Source organism: Mobula hypostoma, chromosome 8 (genome assembly GCF_963921235.1).
Source record: "Mobula hypostoma chromosome 8, sMobHyp1.1, whole genome shotgun sequence".
In the NCBI taxonomy this organism is placed as follows: Eukaryota; Metazoa; Chordata; class Chondrichthyes; order Myliobatiformes; family Myliobatidae; genus Mobula; species Mobula hypostoma.
In genome coordinates this window covers 80,900,452-80,922,267 of record NC_086104.1, presented here as the reverse complement: position 1 = coordinate 80,922,267, position 21,816 = coordinate 80,900,452, and the positions used below count along the sequence as shown (strand labels likewise).

General features: G+C 40.4%; 1 long non-coding RNA gene across 2 annotated transcripts in view; it reads left to right on the top strand.

Moving 5' to 3' along the window:
• LOC134350671 (uncharacterized) overlaps positions 1-13,055 on the top strand; it is a 42,461-nt gene extending 29,406 nt beyond the window's left edge. For both annotated transcript variants that reach the window (XR_010018959.1, XR_010018960.1), the window contains exons 3-4: positions 2,922-2,983; positions 8,902-13,055. This is a non-coding gene — a long non-coding RNA (uncharacterized LOC134350671). The remainder of the gene's footprint in view (positions 1-2,921; positions 2,984-8,901) is intronic.
• The last annotated feature ends 8,761 nt before the right edge of the window (positions 13,056-21,816 follow it).

Here is a 21,816-nt window from a genome sequence, read left to right as displayed (position 1 = left end):
CAACTGCTGGTGAGTCAGTATCCTTGCAAAAACTACACCATGAAGACAAAAGAACATTCCAAGCAAATCTGCATAAAGGTTATTGAAAAGCACACCAGGAGATGGATACAAGAAAATCTCCAAGTCACTGAATACAGTTAAGTCAGTCATCAGGAAATGGAAAGAATATGGCACAGCTGTAAATCTGCCTAGAGCAGGCTGTCCTCAAAACCTGAGTGACCGTGCAAAAAGGGGAATTGTGAGGGAGGCCACCCAGAAACTTATGACAACTGTGCAGGAGTTACAGGCTTCAGTGGCTGAGATGAGAGAGACTGTGCATACAGCAACTGCTGTCCAGATGCTTCACCAGTCACAGCTTTATAGGAGAGGGGCAAAGGGAAAGCCACTGTTGAAAAAAAACTCGCATGAAATCTCAGCTAAAGTTTGACGGGAAGCATGTAAGAGATTCTGAAGTCAACTGGAAGAAGGTTCTATAGTCTGATGAAACCAGAATTGAGCTTTTTGGCCATCAGATTAAACGCTATGTTTGATGTAAGCCAAACACTGCACATCGTTAAAAATTCACAATCCCTACTGTGAAACATGATGGTGGCTGCATCATGCTGTGGGAATGTTTCACTGCAGCAGGCCCTGGAAGGCTTGTGAAGGTAGATGGTAAAATTAATGCAGCAAAATACAGGGAAATCCTGGAGGAAAACCAGTTTCAGTCTGCGAGAGAACTGCAACTTGGGAGATTTGTTTTCCAGCAAGACAACTACCATAAGCCAAAGCATAAAGCCAAAGCTACTCAGGAATGGCTTAAAAATAGCAAAGTTAATGTCCTGGAGTTGCCAGGTCAGAGTCCAGACCTCAATCCAATTGAGAATTTGTGGCTGGACTTGAAAAGAGCTGTTTCCTCACGATTCCCATGCAGTCTGACAGAGCTTGAGCAGTTTGTAAAGAAGAATGGGGAAAAATTGCAGTCTAGCTGTGCAAAGCTGATAGAGACCTATCCACACAGACTCAAAGCCGTAATTGCTGCCAATGGTGCATCTTCTAAATACTGACTTGAAGGGAGGTGAATACTTATGCAATCACTTATTTTGTGTTTTATATTTGTAATTAATTCAAAGGTTTCAGAGGTACGTTTAATGTCAGAGAAATGTATACAATATACATCCTGAAATGCTTTTTCTTCGCAACCATCCACGAAAACAGAGGAGTGCCCCAAATGAATGACAGTTAAATGTTAGAACCCCTAAGTTCCCCCCGATTCCCCTCCCTCCCATGTGTAAAATCACTTTGTAAAGACCTGTTTTCACGAAAGAGTCTTTTTCTGATAATCAGTGTCCAAAAAAGCCAAATTAAACCCATTGTGATTCAATGTAATAAAACAATAAAACATGAAAACTTCCAAGATGGTGAATACCTTTTGGAGGCACTGTATATATATTGTGTTATTGAACAGAGAGTTCCAGAAATATCTAGAAAAAATGAAACAGCAACAATATGAGCTGGATCTGTTGGTGTTTGTCACCTATATCAATGATCCGGATGATAATGTGGTAAACTAGATCAGCAGATTTGCAGATGACTGGGGGTATAGCGGACGGCAAGGAAGACTGTCAAAGCTTACTGTGGGATCTGGACCAGCAGGGAAAATGGCCTTCATAAGTCAAAGTATTCAGTACAAGAGTTGGGATGTTCTGTTGAAGTTGTATAAGATGTTCATGAGACCTATTTTAAAATATTTCTGTGCAGTTTTGGTCACCTACCCACAGAAAATGCATGGCGGGATAGAGATACATCGCTAAGAAAAGAAGGTGTAAAGTGCTCTTTCCCTCCACTAGCCTGCAGGTCACCCTTGGGCAGATGTAGTACCTGCTTAGTTCTCCCCACCCCACCCCCACTCCCGATCAGCAGTCATGTGAAGCCATCATGCACGTGGTTAATGGTCATATGAGAAACTGGTGCCTATCACAAATTTTGATTGTGTGACCACTGATGCCAGACTGAAGTGTATTGATAATGGCAGGGCTCTCCCATCTTGTAAAGACACTGCCCAGAAGAAGGCAATGGCAAACCACCTCTATAGAAAAATTTGGCAAGAACAATTGTGGTCAAGATCATGATCACTGACGTCATATGACACAGCACATAATGAATGATCTACAAGAAAGTTGTAGGTAAGATTGAAAGAGTGCAGAGAAAATTTGCAAGGATGTTGCCGGGAACAAAACTTATAAGGTAATCTGATGAGAGGATTCTGCAAAAGAATATACATGAAAATGGTATTCTATGTTCCCTTATAGAGAGGATTAATTTTTAAGGATAACAAAAATCATTGGAGGAAAAGGCAAATTCTATGGGATAAAGCACTCATTTAGTAATATTGTATGCATTTTAAAAATATACTTCCTTGCACAGGCAAATAACGATGGCCTTTGAAAGACTATTAGTGCAACCAAAGTTCCAAAACCATTGGATCATTGTACAAAGGACACAAATGAATCTTGGTGCACTGCCTCAAAGCTGCCCATGGGTTACTGGGTCTCAAATTCTATAGGTCCTCGATGTCCAAATTTAAGCCTTTACTAATTTGATGGGTGGGACACTTCAAATATGGAAGGAAACCAAAAAACATCCAAAATCACATAGGGAAAACATCTGTGCAACCCCAGCCCAGAACCTGAACCCTGACTCATCCATCTTCTCTTGTGTGTTTCTCAATGATGAAGTTTGCAGAGGAGGAAGCTCCCTCAGCACTGTAGGACTTGTTCAAGTACATCAGGAATTGAGAGTCATGGACAAAATGGTTAACTCCCTTAAACTCCTGTCATTTGCTTTCTAAGCCTGAATATTTTCAAATTCGCGAGATTCAATTACTTTCAACTAGTATTGAACAGTTGAAATAGGCTAACCCTTCTGCTCTGATCCAACAGCTTGGTCTGACTTCATAGCCAAATCATCAGTATTATAATAATGGGTGAAAAGAAATGTTAAGGTAAGACGAGCTTTATTTGTCACATGCACATCGGAACATTGAAATACAGTGAAATGCGTTGTTAATGTCAAAGACCAACACCGTCGCTAAACTTCTGGTTCCAATTTAACATGTGATGACACAGCATGCAATTTACTAGCCCTAACCCACATGTTTCGGAAGGTGGGAAGGAACTGGAGTATTTGGTGGAAACCCATGCAGTCATGGGGAGAACGTACAAACTCTTTTCAGGCGGCTGCAGGAATTGAACCGCAATCAGTGATCACTAGTGCTGTGAAGTGTTGCACTAAGCACTACGTTACCATACTTGGGATTTGATAAAATACAAAAAAAAAGGCTCAATTTATTTTCATTGCTCTGTTCCATATATCAATTATATACAGTTATATTTTCTTCAGCTCTGCTTGCCCTAAGTGGCCATGTGCTTCTTTCGCTCAATTGACCAACTGCTTTGCTCTGCTAACTAGTGTGCTTGGGATTATCACTTATTTCCAAGAGGCAGGTGATAATTTCCTGTATATGAACACAAGCACCCAGACGTCTGTGTGACATTAGATTACATCGCTTATCATAATGTGAGGAAGAAGCAGCTCTCATTTCTGAAGTATTTTTCACAAAAACAGTGCTGCACAAGAAAACTGAACTTTAACTCTTTAAAAGCACATTGAGGGAACACTCCTCCACTGGAATATTTCTGGCATCACAGCAAGCCCTGTTTGTCCTATCAGGTGGATATGAAACAGCTTGCAAGAAAAAAGAACAATCAAATGCTCCTCAGGCCATAGAGCAGTACAACATGTAAGCAGGCTCTTTGGCTCATTGAGTTCATGCTGATTCCGTGTCTTCAAGCGAAGGAAACGTGGTCAATTTATGCTCAGTAATGTTTTGCTAGGAACAATGAAATAGATGGCAAAAGTCAGAAAAATGGCAGAAAAGTATCACTAGTTAAGGTAATGCTTCACAGCTGCCGGCACCCAAGGCCAATTCTAACAATGAGTGCTATCTGTGCAAACTTTGCATGTTCTCCCTGTGAGAGTTTCGATCTTTCCTAGTTTCCTCCCACATCCCAAAGACGTGAAGATTGATGGGTTAATTGGCCACTGTAAATCACTTCTACTGTGTACTTGGTTGCAGTGGTGTTGTTGAGTTGATGGGAGTGAGGGTAGAATAAAATGAGATTAGCACTATCGGGGGCTTGATGGTCAGCATAAAATCTTTGACCATAGGGACAGTTTCCATGTGTTATGACTCTATGGCCTGAGGAGATATTGCTCGCTTCTCTTCAAGTTTTATATCCACTTGGTAGGACAAGTGGGACTTGATATGATGCACAAAGGTATTCCAGCAGAATAGTGTTCCTCCAATACAAGTTTAAAGAGTTAAAATTCAATCTGAGAATTGGGATTTAAACCCAAGATTCAATACTTCAGAGGTCAGAGTTACACCATTGAATCAAGATGGCATCCTGGAGGCCTCAAAATGAAAAGCCAAACCCCAAGGGTGGCAGACTTGAACTGTTAATCATTCATGCTCTAGCCTTTACCCTATGCCCTCATAAATTCCAACCTCCTTTCCTTTTTCATTAGCAATTACAGGTTATGTCCATTGCTTTGCTTGACCATACTACTTGGTGGAGGGGGTGGGGTTAATGTCTGTATTAATCTCCACGTGCACCAGTATTCATGGGGCTCTGCCAAGCACTGCTGACAAAATGCCTTACTTTTGTTATATTTTCTGCAGCACTACAAGGTAGGGTATACATTCCCAAATATGATACATAAGAACATAAGAAATAGGAACAAGAGTCGGCTATCTGACCCATCGAACTTGCCCTGCCATTCAATAAGATCTGACTATAGACTTATCTCCACTGACCTGCCTTTTCCCCTTAAGTCTTAATTCCCCTATTTTGCAAAAATCTATCCAATCTTGTCTTAAATATATTTACTGAGGTAGCCTCTACTGCTTTATTGGGCAGAGAATTCCACAGATTCACCGCTCTTTGGGAAAAGTAGTTCCTCCTCATCTCCATTCTAAATTTACTCCCCCAAATCTTGAGGCCATGTCCCCTAGTTCAAGTCTTAACTATCAGCGGAAACAACTTTCCTGCCTCTATCTTATTTATTCCTTTCATAATTTTATATGTTTTTATAAGAACTCCTCTCATCCTTCTGAATTCCAGCGAGTACAGTCCCAGGCGATTCAATCTCTCTTCATAGTCTGACCCCCTTATCTCTGGAATCAACCTGGTGTACATCTTCTGCACCGGCTCCAAAGCCAGTATATCCTTCCTCAAGCAAGGAGACCAGAACTGCATGCAATACTCCAGATGTGGCCTCACCTGTACCCAGTACAGTTGAGCATAACCCTCCTGCTCTAGCAATGAAGGTCAACATTCCATTTGCTTCCTTGATAGCCTGCTGCACCTGCAAACCAACCTTTTACGATTCATGCACAAGCACTCCCAAGTCCTTCTGCAAAGCAGCAAGCTACAATCTTTTACCTTTTAAATAATAATCTGATCTTCTATTTTTCCTTCCAAAGTAGATCACCTCTCATTTACCAACATTATATTCCATCTGCCAGACCATTACCCACTCACTTAGCCTATCTATATCTCTCTGCAGGCTCTACATATACTCTGAACAATTTGCTTTTCCGCTCAATTTAGTGTCATCAGCAAACTTAGGTGCACTCTTCCAGATTACTAATGTATATCATGAACAGTTGAGGGCCCAACACCGACTCCTATGGCACACTGCTCAACACTGATTGCCAATCAGAGAAACACCCATGTATCCCAACTCTCTGTTTTCTATTGGTTAACCAATATTCTATCCATGCTAATACATCACCCCCAACTCTATGCATCCTTATCTTATGAATAAATCTTTCATCCTTTTCGAATGCCTTCTGAAAATCCAAGTAAATAATATTCATCTGTTCCTCTCTATCCACTGCGATTGTTATATCCTCAAAGAACTCCAGTAAGTTTGTCAAACAGGACCTGCCTTTGCTAAATCCATGCTGCATCTGCATGATGGATCTATTTCTTTTCAGATGCTTCACTATTTCTTCTTTAATGATAGCTTCAAGTATTTTTCCAACTACAGATGTTAAATTAACTGGCCTACAGTTACCTGCCTTTTGCCTACATTCTATTTTGAACAGTAGCATGACATTCACGGTCTTCCAATCCGCTGGGACCTGCCCAGAATCCAGAGAATTTTGGTAAATTATCACCAAAACCTCAACTATAACTTCTGCCATTTCTTTCAGTACCCTGGGATGCATTCCATTAGGACCAGGGGACTTGTCTATCTTCAGGCCCACAAGTTTGCTTAGCACTAACTCTTTAGTGATAGCTATTGTATCGAAGTCCTCACCTCCCATTGCATCCATATCATTTTTCAGCATGTTAGATATGTCCTCCACCATAAAGATCGCCACAAAATGAGGATGAGAGGTGACCTGATAGGGGTGTATAAGATGATGAGAGGTATTGATCTTGTGGATAGTCAGAGGCTTTTTCCCAGGGCTGAAATAGCTAGCACAAGAAGGCACAGTTTAAGGTGCTTGGAAGTAGGTACAGAGGAGATGTCAGGGTAATTTTCTTATGCAGAGAGTGGTGAGTGCATGGAATGGGCTGCCGCGATGGTGGTGGAGGTGGATACGATAGGGTCTTTTAAGAGACTCCTGGACAGGTACATGGAGCTCAGAAAAATAGAGGGCTATGGGTAATGCTAGGTAATTTCTAAGGTAAGGATATGTTCGGCACAGCATTGTGAGCCAAAGGGCCTGATTTATGCTGTAGGTTTTCTATGTTTCTAAAATAGTCATTCAAAGCCTCGGCCATTTCCTCATTACCCAATATCAATTTCCCCTTCTGGTCCTCCAAGGGGTCTCCATTCACTTTAGCCACCTTTTTCCACTTTATATAATTATAAAAACTTTTACAATCTGTTTATTTTGTGCTAGCTTATTTTCATAATCTATCTTCCCTTTCTTTATTGCTTGCTTAGTGCTTCTTTGTTGATTTTTAAAGTTTTCCCAATCTTCCAGTTTCCCACTATTTTTGGCAACTTTATATGCACAAGCTTTTAGTTTGATGCCTTCCTTTATTTCCTTAATTATCCATGGCGGTCTCCCCCCACCCTTACTGTCCTTGCTTTCAACTGGAATATACTTTTGTTGAGCACCATGAAAAATCTCTTTGAAAGTCTTCCACAGTTCCTCAACAGTCTCACCATATAGCCTGTGTTCCCAGTCTACCCTATCCAATTCCTCCCTTATCCTGTTGTAGTCTCCCTTGTTTAGGCATAATACACTGGTTTTAGAACAGATTTTTGCATCCTCCATTTGTATGAGAAATTCAGTCATGCTGTGATCGTTCTTTCCAAGAGGATCCCTAGCTGGAATATTGCCAATTTTACCTGCTCTACTCTTTACACACTCATGACTATGTAGCCAGGCATGGCTCAAATACCATCTATAAATTTTCTGACAATACAACCGTTGTTGGTAGAATCTCAGGTTGTGATGAGAGAGGGTGTACAGGAGTGAGATATGCCAACTAGTGGAGTGGTGCCACAGCAACAACCTGGCACTCAACGTCAGTAAGACGAAAGAGCTGATTGTGGACTTCAGATGTGTAAGACGAAGGAACACATACCAATCCTCATAAAGGGATCAGAAGTGGAGAGAGTGAGCAGCTTCAAGTTCCCGGATGTCAAGATCTCTGAGGATCTAATCTGGTCCCAACATATCAAAGTAGTCATAAAGAAGGCAAGACAGTGGCTATACTTTACTAGGAGCTTGAAGGGATTTGGTATGTCAACAAATACACTCAAAAACTTCTATAGTTGTACCGTGGAGAGCATTCTGACAGGCTGCATCACTGTCTGGTACGGAGGGGCTACTGCACAGGACCGAAAGAAGCTGCAGAAGGTTGTAAATCTAGTCAGCTCCATCTTGGGTACTAGCCTACAAAGTACACAGGACATCTTTAGGGAGCAGTGTCTCAGAAAAGCAACGTCCATTATTAAGGACCACCAGCACCCAGGGCATGCCCTTTTCTCACTGTTACCATCAGGTAGGAGATATAGAAGCCTGAAGGCACACACTCGGCAATTCAGGAACAGCTTCTTCCCCTCTGCCATCTGATTTCTAAATGGACATTGTACCTTTGGACACTACCTCACATTTAAAAAAAAAATACAGTATTTCTGTTTTTGCACATTTTTGTAATCTATTCAATATACATAATTGATTTATTTGTGCATTTATTTATTTATTTATTATTTTATTTATTATTTTTTCCCCACTGCTAGATTATGTATTGCATTGAACTGCTGCTGCTAAGTTAACAAATTTCACATCACATCCTGATGATAATAAACCTGATTCTGATTCTGAAATTCTCTTCCAAATAATCCTGGAAAATGTATACAAGTAATAGGTAAAATTACAGGTAGCTTTGCTTAATCTAACTGAATTCTTGGGCATTACTTGGTAAGCTACATAGACAATTAAAACTGAAGTGTAAAGTTATAATTGTCCCACATTGCACCAGTGCACAAGCAGTTCTGAGGCTAATACAAAACTACTGTGCTTAAACATCAGAGAACATGTGAAGGGTAGTGGATAAACGTCAAAGGGCTGGTAGGTCATAATGTCAGACTGAGTGCGTACTGTCAATCATGGTCATGAATTCCTTATCTGAAGATCACTGAGGTGCATAAAGGGTTCAGCATAAAGGTCAGGCAGCTTCTGTGGTTCAGCATAAAGGTCAGGCAGCTTCTGTGGTTCAGCATAAAGGGAGAGGCGAATTCAAGATGGTGCTAAAAGGCGACTCCTTTGTTTGCATCTTCAGAAACAGCTCTATTTCCATCTTTAATATCTTTATTTTTCCCTTTCAGGATTCTTTTGATGACCCTGACCTGGATTTGGTCCTTTGCGGGAATGTTCGGACGCCAAGGGTTCGGCCCGAGAGTCCTGCTCCGATTTGGAAGACTAAGATCTCAGGGTCCTGGAGACGGGCCGATCGAGGGTCAGTGTCGCAGCAGGATACCGTCAGAGGAGTCGGAAAATCTTCTGCTGTGTGCCCAAAGACCCGGGATCTTTGAGATCTTTGGGAACAGAGCTCGGAGAAAGCGACGTAATGGACTTTTAACATCGTAAACCAACGAGTTGTTTGTTATGTCTCCCCACTCGCTGGGAAAACGGGTGAAACACGAAGTCTTTGGGGTAACTGCAAGTCTGTGTCTTTGCTATTGCTTTGTTCACGCTTGAGTGCTTGGTGGTGGGTGCTGATGCTTTTTTTTTGCTCGTGGGAGGAGGAGGGATCATTGCTCACTGCCGCTTATGCGTGGAAGGGAGGGGAGCTGGGGAGGACTTTGAGGTTCTTACGTTTTTCGGCACAGCCAAGAAGGGCCAAAAGGCCTGTTTCTGTGCTGTAGTTTTTCTATGGTTTCTATGGTTTCTATGTTTTAACTGTCATTCATTCTTTGGGGCACTCCTCTGTTTTTGTGGATGGTTGCAAAGAAAAAGCATTTCAGGATGTATATTGTATACATTTCTCTGACATTAAATTGGACCTTTGAATCTTTGAACCTTTGAGCTGTGTTGGCTCCCCAGCCTGAAAAGCAAGACAACATCCACCTGCTAGGATCATATCTGAGGGAATACTAGAGGGAAACACTGTGTTGGAAAAAAGACACCATTACAAGATATCATATTTTGAATCACAAACAATAGAAAATCTGCAGATGCTGTAAATCCGAACACCACACACAAAATGCTGGAGGAACTCGCAGGCCAGGCAGCATCTGTGGAAAAAAAGTACAGTCGACGTTTCGGGCCAATATCATATTTGAAGTTGGCTGAGCTGAGGTAAGAGGCATCAAGAGCTGCAAAATTAGAAGCAAAAAGATTTAGGTGAAATTAAATCTGCAGGCCAATTTACTGCTAATAAAATGTTTTTGCCCTGTTGAGTGGAGACGGTTTCTCACGTTTTCTTTAGGTATCATTGAGTGGAGGCACTTCTTTAAAGAGGAAGCACAGAACTGGCATTTGGCCGAGATTGTGGCTCTCAATGGCTGCTTTCAAGTTATTCTCAGTGTGCACGAAGCTAGTGGATCATTGTTTAAAAAAATACTTGTGCCAACAGCAGGATTAAAGTTCAGTTTTCTGCACCTGGGTTTTATTTTACCGCCTTGCACCTGTTCTCCCACTAATGGGTGGAATATTACATCCATTTCCTTCGACTTCTTTTCCCTCCTCACTGACAACTGTCACATTCTTTCTATAATTACCAATAATACAGCTCATTTTTTTTTTGCGCTACTCCATCACTGCCTTGTGATTTTATTCCTATTGTGTTTTGTTCTCTACACACACAGATGTTTTGAATAAGGTCTAGCAAAGCTCAAAGCTAGGCTGAAGACCTTGACCCTCATACACTCATCCAAATTATAGCACTTATACCCAGGAGGCTTTTTGTTTGGGTTGTAGCCAATCTTTCCCTTTCAAAAAAAATGGAATTTGAAGAGCTTTTCGACAGAGAAATTATTTTAAAACCAAACTAGTTACACATACCTCACACTTAACCACATTATACTGGGGCCAATAATTACCGTGTAATTATGTGTGACTAAGCAATTTTTTATTAAAGTAGGTGGCACAGTTCTTTCATGTTTCTATCTTTTCATTGAATCACTTCTGACTGAGCCTTTGGTCTGTGAATTGGAACATCTAAGTACAAACCATTTCATTACTGAACATAGCATGAAGGCCATTCTTTATAACTTCTTATTAAAACTGAGATATCACCAAAGTTCTTGAATTTTTTTTGGCACACAGTGTTCTTTCCTCGCTGAATGTTACAGTTTGTATCGGTGAATATCAGCTGGATTTGCTAAATATCAATAAATGATGCCGAATTGTACCACTTCTGTTCCCTCCTGTTTCTCCGGAGGCACCTTGTCTTCACCAAGGTCTCACTAAGGAAGAAAATGGAAACTTGTTGCCAGTTCTCCTGGCCGCCAGTGGTCTCAGCATTTAGACCCTAGAGCAAAGTTAAATAAGGAAACATGGAACAAACCAAAGTGGAGTACTAATGGCTGCAAAGACAAGTGGAAGTGTTCACTGTATTTTCCAAGAAGGTCTGTAAAGGAATATTTGTCAAGTTTCATCCTGAGTGGCTGCTCAACACTTTCTACACTGTTGGTGCTGAGATAACCACCAAATATTACTGAAAGATCATCAGCTCAGTGAAAGATGATTCGCCCAAAGCCTGCTGGTTCTTCCAGTGCAAGAAGTTGTCCACCATCAAATGCTACAGACCTGCGTATGCCAAGACTTGGTGCTGAGGGACGCAATCCAAGGTTAAGTTGAGATATGCCAGGCAGAAGGAAGAATACTGAAGGACACAGACAAATAGAACTATACAAGGCAAATAGAAAGACACCTGCTAAGCAATTTATAACTGGCCCAGCTTATATGGACTGCTTGTTGTACTTAAGAGCTTTAAAAATGTACGCATATTATGTTGTGGTTCACTACTTGTAATAGTAAGCCCAACAAGCTCTGCATGGGCTAATAATGATGTTCTTTGAAAGACTATTAGTGCAACCAAAGTTTCTATTGTATTGGATGGTTGTACAAAGGCTTTATAGGTTACTGGGTCTCAAATTCTACAGGTCTTGGATGTCCAAATTTAAGTCTTTAATAATTTGATGGTTGGCACACTTCAAATATGTAATACCTGCAGACATACCATCCACTGTGTTATATTTATAAGCCTTTATTTTATGCATGATAGGCAACAGGAGGTCAACAGATACTGACCCTTTTGCTTTTTGCTAGCGTTTCAGAATCAGATTCAGAATTAGAATCCGGTTTAATATTGCTGGCATAGTCATGAAATTTGTTGTTGCCGGCAGCAGTACATTGCAATACATAATAAAAAACTGTAAATTACAGTAAGAAGTGTATATATATAATAAAAAAAAGTTAAATTAAATTAGTCGTGCAATAAGAGAGCTAAAAAAAGTCATGAGGTAGTGTTCATGGGTTCAATGATCATTCAGAAATCTGATGACAGAGGGGAAGAAGCTGTTCCTGAATCATTGAGTGTGTGCCTTCAGACTTCTGTACCTCCTTCTTGATGGTTACAATGAGAAGAGGTTGTGTCCTAGGTGATGGGGATTCTTAATGATGGATGCCGTGTTTTTGAGGCATCACCCTTGAAGGTGTCCTGGATGGCGGTGAAGCTAGTGCCCATGATGGAGATGACTGAATTTGTAACTTTCTGCAGCTTATCTTGGTCCTGTACAGTGGCACGAGCATCACCACACCCACCCCCCCACCCCACCAGACAGTGATGCAGGCATTAAGACTGCTCTTCACAGTACTTCTATATAAATTTGCAAGAGTCTCTGGTGACATACCAATTCTCCTCAAACTCCTAATGAAATATTGCCGCTGTCATGTTTTCTTTGTAACTGCATCAATATGTTGGGCCCAGGATAGAACCTCAGAGATGTTAACACACAGCAACTTGAAAATGCTCACTCTTTCCACACCCGATCCCTCTATGAGGACTAGTATGTGTTCCCTCGTCCTACACTTTCTGGAGTCCAGCATCAGTTCTTTGGTCTTAGTGACGTTGAGTGCAAGTTTGTTGCTGCGACAACACTCAACTAGCTGATAAATCTCACTCCTGTACGCCTTCTTGTCACCATCTGAAATAATTTTAATATTTCTTGTAAGATTATTAATTATTTTTTATTCTTTTCCCTCTATTTCTATGTTTGTGTGTTCCTTTATCTCACCTAATTGCACATTCTTTAACTTTCTTACTATCCTTCTCTCCAGCCTATTCAATTGATGAGTTTTCAGAACATGTATCCACTCGACTTTCTTGATGTAGCTGTTGCTCTGTCTGTCCCTGAATGTTGCCACCTCCATTCTTTCTTTGCTCTTGTTCTTGTTCTCTTCAATTCTAGCCTTCAGTGCTTGCATACCTTTAGGTTTCATCTCTGAAGAAGGGTTTACACCCTCTCTCACTGCTCTCTCAACACTGTGCCTATTTGTTTTAGTTGCATAGCCTTCTATTAACTGAAACATAATCGGATTAAACATAAGCATTAATTATATTTATATTAGTATGTGTACTCTGCAAATCAATAATGATTAAAACTGTATCCAGTTTCTAAGTAAATGGTCCAAGTTCATACAAGCTGACGACCCAATGTGAAATTCAATTGCTTTTGTTGTCTATGTCTGCAGAATATGTAAATAGGTATAATGTTACTGCATGATAGAACATAGATCGGTACTGCACAGGAACAGGCCCTTTGTCACACCATATTCGTGCTGAACATGATGCAGAATAAGAAAACATTTTTTCTGCCTGTACATGATCCATATCCCATCATTCCCTGTGTATTCATGTGTCTATCTCACAACCTCTTAAACGCCGCTATCGTATCTACTTCCACCACTATCTCAGGGTAGCCCATTCAAAACACTTTCCACTTGGTGGTTAATTTCAAAACTTCCTTCACACATCTCTTTTAATCTTTTTGCTTTTCACTTTAAATGCATGTGGTTTAATACTTGATATTCCTACGCTGGGAAAAAAATTCTGACTCTCATAATTTTATAAATTTCTCATTCCTTCGATCGAGTGTCCCCTCAGCCTCTGGCGTTCCAGGACACTTTGATCCAATGTGCATCTTTATGTGCACATGTGCAGGCGGAGAAGAACAAATCAAATACACTGTCTGGAGTTCCCTGTAATTCCCTGGCATGTTTCTCTACTAGATATTAAGAATTCACAAGTACATATGCATGCCAGTGCCTTCTTCCTACTGGATCAGTACACTTTCTGTCTTTCGGCTGAGATGTGAAGTTTGCTTTCTCATTTGGAAGCAGCTATCTCCCAACGGTACTCACTGGAGGAAGAGGTGAGGAGAGGCATCCTACCTGGTGACTGTCATCATCTGTTATCTCCAAAAATGTCTGGAATTTGACTCTATCTCTTTCCATTAAAACATAAATTTATTGACACTGATGCCAAGATTTCCTCAAAAAGTCAGAATAAAACAAATTTGAAAGAGTTTCAGGGGTTTTGCCTCCCAAAATGAAGACTTAGTTTGAGGCCACACCTATACAGTGTCACTGCTGATATCCTACTGTGCAGCCACACAGTGCATGCTGGATCTACAGGAGACAGACTCCTCTGGAATGGAAGAGAGCTCCCAGATTCAGTGTGATGTACAGGAACGTCCTTGTCAGTGAGATATATCACTCAAGTTATCTCCTCTAAGAGTGGAAATTACTACTTAATGGAACAATGTTGGCAAAGGTTTCATGATCTCTTACAATATATTAAGGTAATGTGGCAGAGCAGTGGAAAACCTGCTCTCTCATACTCAGAAGCATATTCTGACACACAAATGCAATCAATCCATTAAACGTCTAAATAATTATTCTATGCACACCCCCCATGTGTACTATCCTTTCATACACCACATCCAACCTCACATTACAAATGAACCTCAACCTGCTCCATTCCCCACACAGAGGTCAAACCTCTAAAAGACTGAACAACAGGAAAAGTCACTCTATGTCTTTGAAATGCACATAGGCTAAAACATTAATAAATGGGGGGCAACCACCAACAAAGGAAGGGATCCCAGTGCATGAAGTACCTCTCCAGGCTGGAGATCGCTCTCCTCCTCCTGTGCACAGTAACCAACAAAGTGGAAAACACTTTTCAAGCACAGACTATCCAGAATCTTCCAGGAGTTCTCACTAATAATGCTTTGTTCTGATTACCACATCCCCTTGGATTTGATCTGTCGAAGACACCTTCATTACCATGTCTGCTCCTGTATCACCATGAAGAAATTTTGACTGCAGTCTACAAATGCAACTATCGCCATGGTTCTTACATTTCAATGGAGATTATATCTCAAAATACTTCACTGGCTTTAAGTAGTGGGTCTGCGGCAGGCACCATATAAATGTAAATCTTTCTTTCTTACCACTTGTTCGACATTTAGACAGGCACCAGTTTAATTTCATGCTCTGAAAAAGTAATACTTCTGTTCATATGGAAACAATTCTATTCATCATAGTTAACCTTTATTACTTTGGACAAGGTGGTTTGAAATACAAATGGCTTATCATGTATTTGATAGATTTTATTTCAAGCAGATTGGCACAAAGGAATAAACTGGAATTAAGAAGGGCTTTGGTAAGACCATTTTTTTTTGTCTCCATAATTAAGAAAGCGTATCCTTACCTTAGAGAGAATGAAACAAAGAACAGATTGGTTCCTCTGAGAGAGGGGTTTCCTATGAGGAGATGTTGAGTAGAACAAGCCTAAATTTTCTGGAATTGAGATGAATAAGAGATGATTACATTATAACATATAAAATTCTTCAGAAACTTGACAGGATAGACTTGAGAAGTCAATTTCTCAGGTGAAAGTATCTATAATTAGGTGCTGTAGATTCTGGATAAAGATTCTCATTTAAGCCTGATACAAGGATGTATTTGTTGAGTCAAAGGATTGGAAATATTAGAAAGTCTCCATTACAATCACAAATACTTACTGGGTTTGGGAATGTAATAGGGAGGTTGGGAAATCCATAGATTTCCTTCACATTCTACAGATCGTCTATAAACATTCTTCCATGCGTTTCCTCCCTAGGATTCAGCTGTTCTGCTGACTTTCACTTTCTGAGGCCATTATTGAAATTAGAAAGACTGTTGCCTCATTAAAACATTTAAATATTGTTAAATTCTGATAGGCTGTTGCACTACAGTCAATTTCTGTTAAAACTTTTTTTTAAAATTAAAGTTCTTGCCTTGAGGGATCGAGGAATAAGATTGTTTTCCAAACAGCTGAAATGCTAATAGTCTGGTCTCATTTTTCAAACTTGTTTAATTCAGCAAGAACTTTTTTTTATTGGAGGCTTGAGGCTAACTAAAGATAACCACTATCTTAAACCAAGGAAACTTGATGCAAATTTCTATTTGCTGTTAAAATACAAAGAATTTGCTTAAGTATTTGATTAAAATCAAATTCTAATTACTGATAGTTATTACACACACATATTTGACATATCCATAAATCGGAAGATTCTTGAAATGAGGCCACATGACCTACTTCTGCTTCAATTTCTTGTATAGTTATGTTATTAAATACTTAGCCAGTGGCATTATTCTGAATTATTGTTTTTTATTATCTCTTTGGTTCATTTCCAAGAGTCAAAATGTGTCTTGTTTTAAAAATAAGAAAACCTTAATTACGTTTAAGACTTATAATCCTGATTTCTTTTCTGTGCTTTTAATTACTTGCCAATTTAGTTAGTCATTAGATTAATGTAGAAAAGCATATTGCAGTAGGACGTCCATAAGACCATAAGATATAGGATCAGAATTAGACCATTTGGCCCATCGAGACTGCTCCACCATTTCCTCACAGCTGATCCAGTTTTCCACTCAGCCCCAATCTCATGCCTTCCCCCCATATGCCTTCATCCTCTGACTGATCAAGAATCTATCAACCTCTGCCTTAAATATACATAAAAACTTGGCCTTCGCAGTTGCCTGTGGCAATAAATTCCAGTGTAAGGTAACGTAATTGGGAGAAATGTACATAATTCACAAGTACTGACATTGATTTGGAGTTTCACTTTAAGAGGCCAATCTGACATGATGATGTTATTATGTAAAAGGCTTTTAGCGCACCTCACTTCACTTTATTTGCCTCCTAGCTAAAGAAGTTCCTTCTCAATTCCATTCTAAAAAGACACCGCTCTATTCTGAGGCTGTGTCCTCTAGTCTTAGACTCTCCCACCATAAGAAACATCCTCTCCACGTTCACTCTATCAAAGCCTTTCACCATTTGAAAGATTTAAATTAGGTTACCACTGCTTTATCCATGCTAGAATCTTTCCTGTAATACTGTGGGCTTGTAACTAGTTTAGCAACCTCATGTGTGGCACCTTGTTAAAGGTCTTCTGAAAATCCAAGTACACAACATCAACCGATTCTCCTTTGTCTACCCAGCTTATTATTTCTTCAAATAAGTCTAACAGATTTGTCAGGCAAGATTTTTCTCTTGAGGAAACCATGCTGACTACGGCCTGTTTTACCATGTGCCTCCAAGTACCCCAAGACCTCATCCTCGGTAATCGACTCCAACAGCTTCCCAACCACTGAGGTCAGACTAACCGGCCTGTAGTTTTCTTTCTTCTGCCTCTCTCCCTTCTTGAAGAGTGGAGTGAAATTTGCAACTTCCCAGTCTTCTGGAACCATTCCAGAATCTAGTGACCCTTGAAAGCCACAGGAAACAGTTGAAGCCAGTTCATTGGCTATATTTAAGAGGGAGTTAGATGTGGCCCTTGTGGCTAAGGAATCAGGGGGTATGGAGGGAAGGCTGGTACAGGGTTCTGAGTTGGATGATCAGCCATGATCATACTGAATGGCGGTGCAGGCTCGAAGAACTGAATGGCCTACTCCTGCACCTTTTTTCTATGTTTCTATGTTTCTATGAAAGATCATTACTAATACCTCCACAATCTCTTCAGCTACCTCTTTCAGAACCCTGGTGGTGTACACCATCTGGTCCAGGTGACTTATCTGCCTTCAGACCTTTCAGTTTCTTAAGAACCTTCTCCATAGTAATGGTAACTTCACACACTTCATGACCCCTGACACCTGGAACTTCCAGCATACTGCTAGTATCTTCCACAGTGAAGACTGATGCAAAATATTCAGTTTGTCTACTATTTCCTTGTCTCCCATTGCTACCTCTCCAGCATCATTTTCCAGGGCTCCAATATCCATCCTCTCCTTTACATTTTATGTATCTGAAGAAACTTTTGGCAACCACTTTAATATTTTTGACTAGCTTACTTATGTATTCCATCTTTACCTTTTTAGTTGCCTTCTGTTGGTTTTTAAAAGCTTCCCAATCCTCTAACTTACCACTAATTTTTGCTCTATTATATGCCTTCTCTTTGGCTTTTATGTTGGCTTTGATTTCTCATTAGCCATGATTATGTCAACTTTCCTTGATGTATATTATCCTGTGCCTTCGGAATTGCTTCCAAAAATTCCAGTGATTACTGCTGTGCCAAATATTCCTGCCAATGTTATTTTCCTATCAATTCTGGCCAACTCCTCTCTCTACAATTCCCTTTACACCACTGTAATACTGATACATCTGACTTTAGCTTCTCCTTCTCAAATTTCAGGGTGAATTCAATCATACTATGATCACTTACCCCTCTGGGTTCTATTACCTTAAGCTCTCTAAACAATATACAACACTAATCCAGAATAGCTGATCCCCTAGTGAACTCCACTTACAAGATATTCTAAAAACCATGTCGTAGGCATTCTATGAATTCCTCCTGTTGGAATCCAGCATCAACCTGATTTTTCCAATCTACTTGCATATTGAAATTCTTTGTGCTACAAGTTAGACCATAAGACCATAAGACAAAAGAGCAGAAGTCAGCCATTCGGCCCATCGAGTCTGCTCCGCCATTTTATCATGAGCTGATCCATTCTCCCATTTAGTCCCACTCCCCCACCTTCTCACCATAACCTTTGATGCCCTGGCTACTCAGATACCTATCAATCTCTGCCTTAAATACACCCAATGACTTGGCCTCCACTGCTGCCTGTGGCAACAAATTCCATAGACTCACCACCCTCTGACTAAAAAAATTTCTTCGCATTTCTGTTCTGAATGGGCGCCCTTCAATCCTTAAGTCATGCCTCTCGTATTAGACTGCCCCATCATGGGAAACAACTTTGCCACATCCACTCTGTCCATGCCTTTCAACATTCGAAATGTTTCTATGAGGTTTCCCCTCATTCTTCTAAACTCCAGGGAATACAGTCCAAGAGTGGACAAACGTTGCTCATATGTTAACCCGCTCATTCCCGGGATCATTCTAGTGAATCTTCTCTGTACCCTCTCCAACGTCAGCACATCCTTTCTTAAACAAGGAGACTGAAACTGCCCATAGTACTCCAAGTGAGGTCTCACCAGCGCCTTATAGGGCCTCAACATCACATCCCTGCTCCTATACTCTATTCCTCTAGAAATGAATGCCAACACTGCATTCACCTTCTTCACCACCGACTCAACCTGGAGGTTAACCTTAAGGGTATCCTGTACGAGGACTCCCAAGTCCCGTTGCATCTCAGAACTTTGAATTCTTTCCCCATTTAAATAATAGTCTGCCCGTTTACTTCTTCTGCCAAAGTGCATAACCATACACTTTCCAACATCGTATTTCATTTGCTACTTTGCCCATTCTTCCAAATTATCCAAGTCTCCCTACAGACTCTCCTTTTCCTCAGCACTACCGGCCCCTCCACCTATCTTCGTATCGTCAGCAAACTTAGCCACAAAGCCATCTATTCCATAATCCAAATCGTTGATGTACAATGTAAAAAGAAGTGGCCCCAACACGGACCCCTGTGGAACACCACTGGTAACCGGCAGCCAACCAGAATAGGATCCTTTTATTCCCACTCTCTGTTTCCTGCCAATCAGCCAACGACCTATCCACGTATGTACCTTCCCCGTAATTCCATGGGCTCTTATCTTGTTAAGTAGCCTCATGTGTGGCACCTTGTCAAAGGCCTTCTGAAAATCCAAATATACAACATCCACTGCATCTCCCTTGTCTAGCCTACTGGTAATTTCCTCAAAAAATTGTAATAGATTTGTCAGGCAGGATTTTCCTTTAAGGAATCCATGCTGAGTTCTGCCTATCTTGTCATATGCCTCCAGGTACTCTGTAACCTCATCCTTGACAATCGACTCCAGCAACTTCCTAACCACCGATGTCAAGCTAACAGGTCTGTAATTTCCTTTTTGCTTCCTTGTCCCCTTCTTAAATAGCGGAGTGACATTTGCAATCTTCCAGTCCTCCGGAACCATGCCAGACTTTTGAAAGATCATCGCTAATGCCTCCGCAATCTCCACAGCTACTTCCTTCAGAACACGCAGGTTCATTCCATCTGGTCCGGGAGATTTATCTACCTTTAGACTATTCAGCTTCCTGAGTACCTTCTCTATCATAATTGTGACTGCGCACACTTCTCTTCCCTGCCACCCTTGAGTGTCCGGTATACTGCTGATGTCTTCCTCAGTGAAGACTGATGCAAAATACTCATTCAGTTCCTCTGCCATCTCCTTATCTCCCATTACAATTTCTCCAGCATCATTTTCTATCGGTCCTATATCTACTCTCACCTGTCTTTCACTCTTTATCTACTTGAAAAAGCTTTTAGTACCCTCTTTGATATTATTTGCTAGCTTTCTTTCATAGTTAATCTTTTCCGTCTTAATGACCTTCTTAGTTTCCTTTTGTAAGGTTTTAAAAACTTCCCAATCCTCTGTCTTTCCACTAATTTTTGCTTCCTTGTATGCCCTCTCCTTTGCTTTAACTTTGGCTTTGACTTCTCTTGTCAACCACGGTTGCATCCTTTTTCCAGTCGAAAATTTCTTCTTTTTTGGAATATACCTGTCTTGCACCTTCCTCACTTCTCACATAAACTCCAGCCACTGCTGCTCTGCCGTCTTTCCCGCCAGTGTACCTTTCCAGTCAACTTTGGCCAGTTCCTCTCTCATGCCACTGTAATTTCCTTTACTCCACTGAAATACCGACACATCAGATTTCGGCTTCTCTTTTTCAACTATCACAGTGACCTCAATCATGTTATGATCACTGCCTCCTAAGGGTTCCTTCACCTCAATCTCTCTAAACACCTCCGGTTCTTTATACAATAGTTCATCTACCTTATTCTCTATAGTGCATGTATTCAAATATAACACATTCAGTCCTATATTCACCAGTTTCGATTTTGTCCACCTTTTAAGTTGCAACTTATCCTGTTGACTGCAATTCAAAAGTCGTGCTTGGCTAGTTATTAAATGAATAATGCAATAGCAGCTTCAATCTGTAGTCTATTAAATATATTGCAATTGTTTTTTGCAGGATGAGTACAAGGGCAGCTATCACCATTCAGAAGAAGTAACCAATATGGAGCTAAATGACAGATTTCCAGTTTAATTTTAGTTCCTGCATCCTCAGTTCAAAACTGAAGTACATATACCAAAGCACTCACACTTTCACATATTGGGTGATCTCCCAAGCTTTGCACATGGCAAATTCAAAAACAATATTCAAATAAAGTGAGATGAAAGGGAAGTGTAATTGAACCAGTTAAAATTCCTACAACTTCTTGTCACTGGATATGTAGCTACCAATGGAATATTTTAAAACTTCATAATTTCATAAACTTTCTGGCAGTTAGTTACGTCATGAATTCCTGTTTCATCACTTAGAATGGAAACTGTCTGTGTAAACTTGCCAAACTAGGTTTGAGGTAATGACATCAATTCACATAAACAGTGCACATGGGAATAAGAATGACTAAGATACAGGTACACATTAGATTTGAGATTAAAACCATTGGTTCCAGAAAAAAAAATTCCTCATGGTCTGTGATCCCCACATCGAAGGTAATTTAATGTTTAATATTGCTATTTCTTCCCTGATCCTTCTCCATCACCTTAGACCCACAGCCAAGAGACTAGATTTGAGGTCTGGTCTGGCATGTTATACATTAGAAAATTTAGTTCAATTATTTTTAATCTTACCTTAGTGCCATTTCCACAGCTCTTACTGAGTATACTAAAATGATCCTAAAGAGCTTTACTCTATAATAACATTCCATTCATATTTTCTTAAGCATCTAGAGGCCCATTTAACTACAAACGTTTG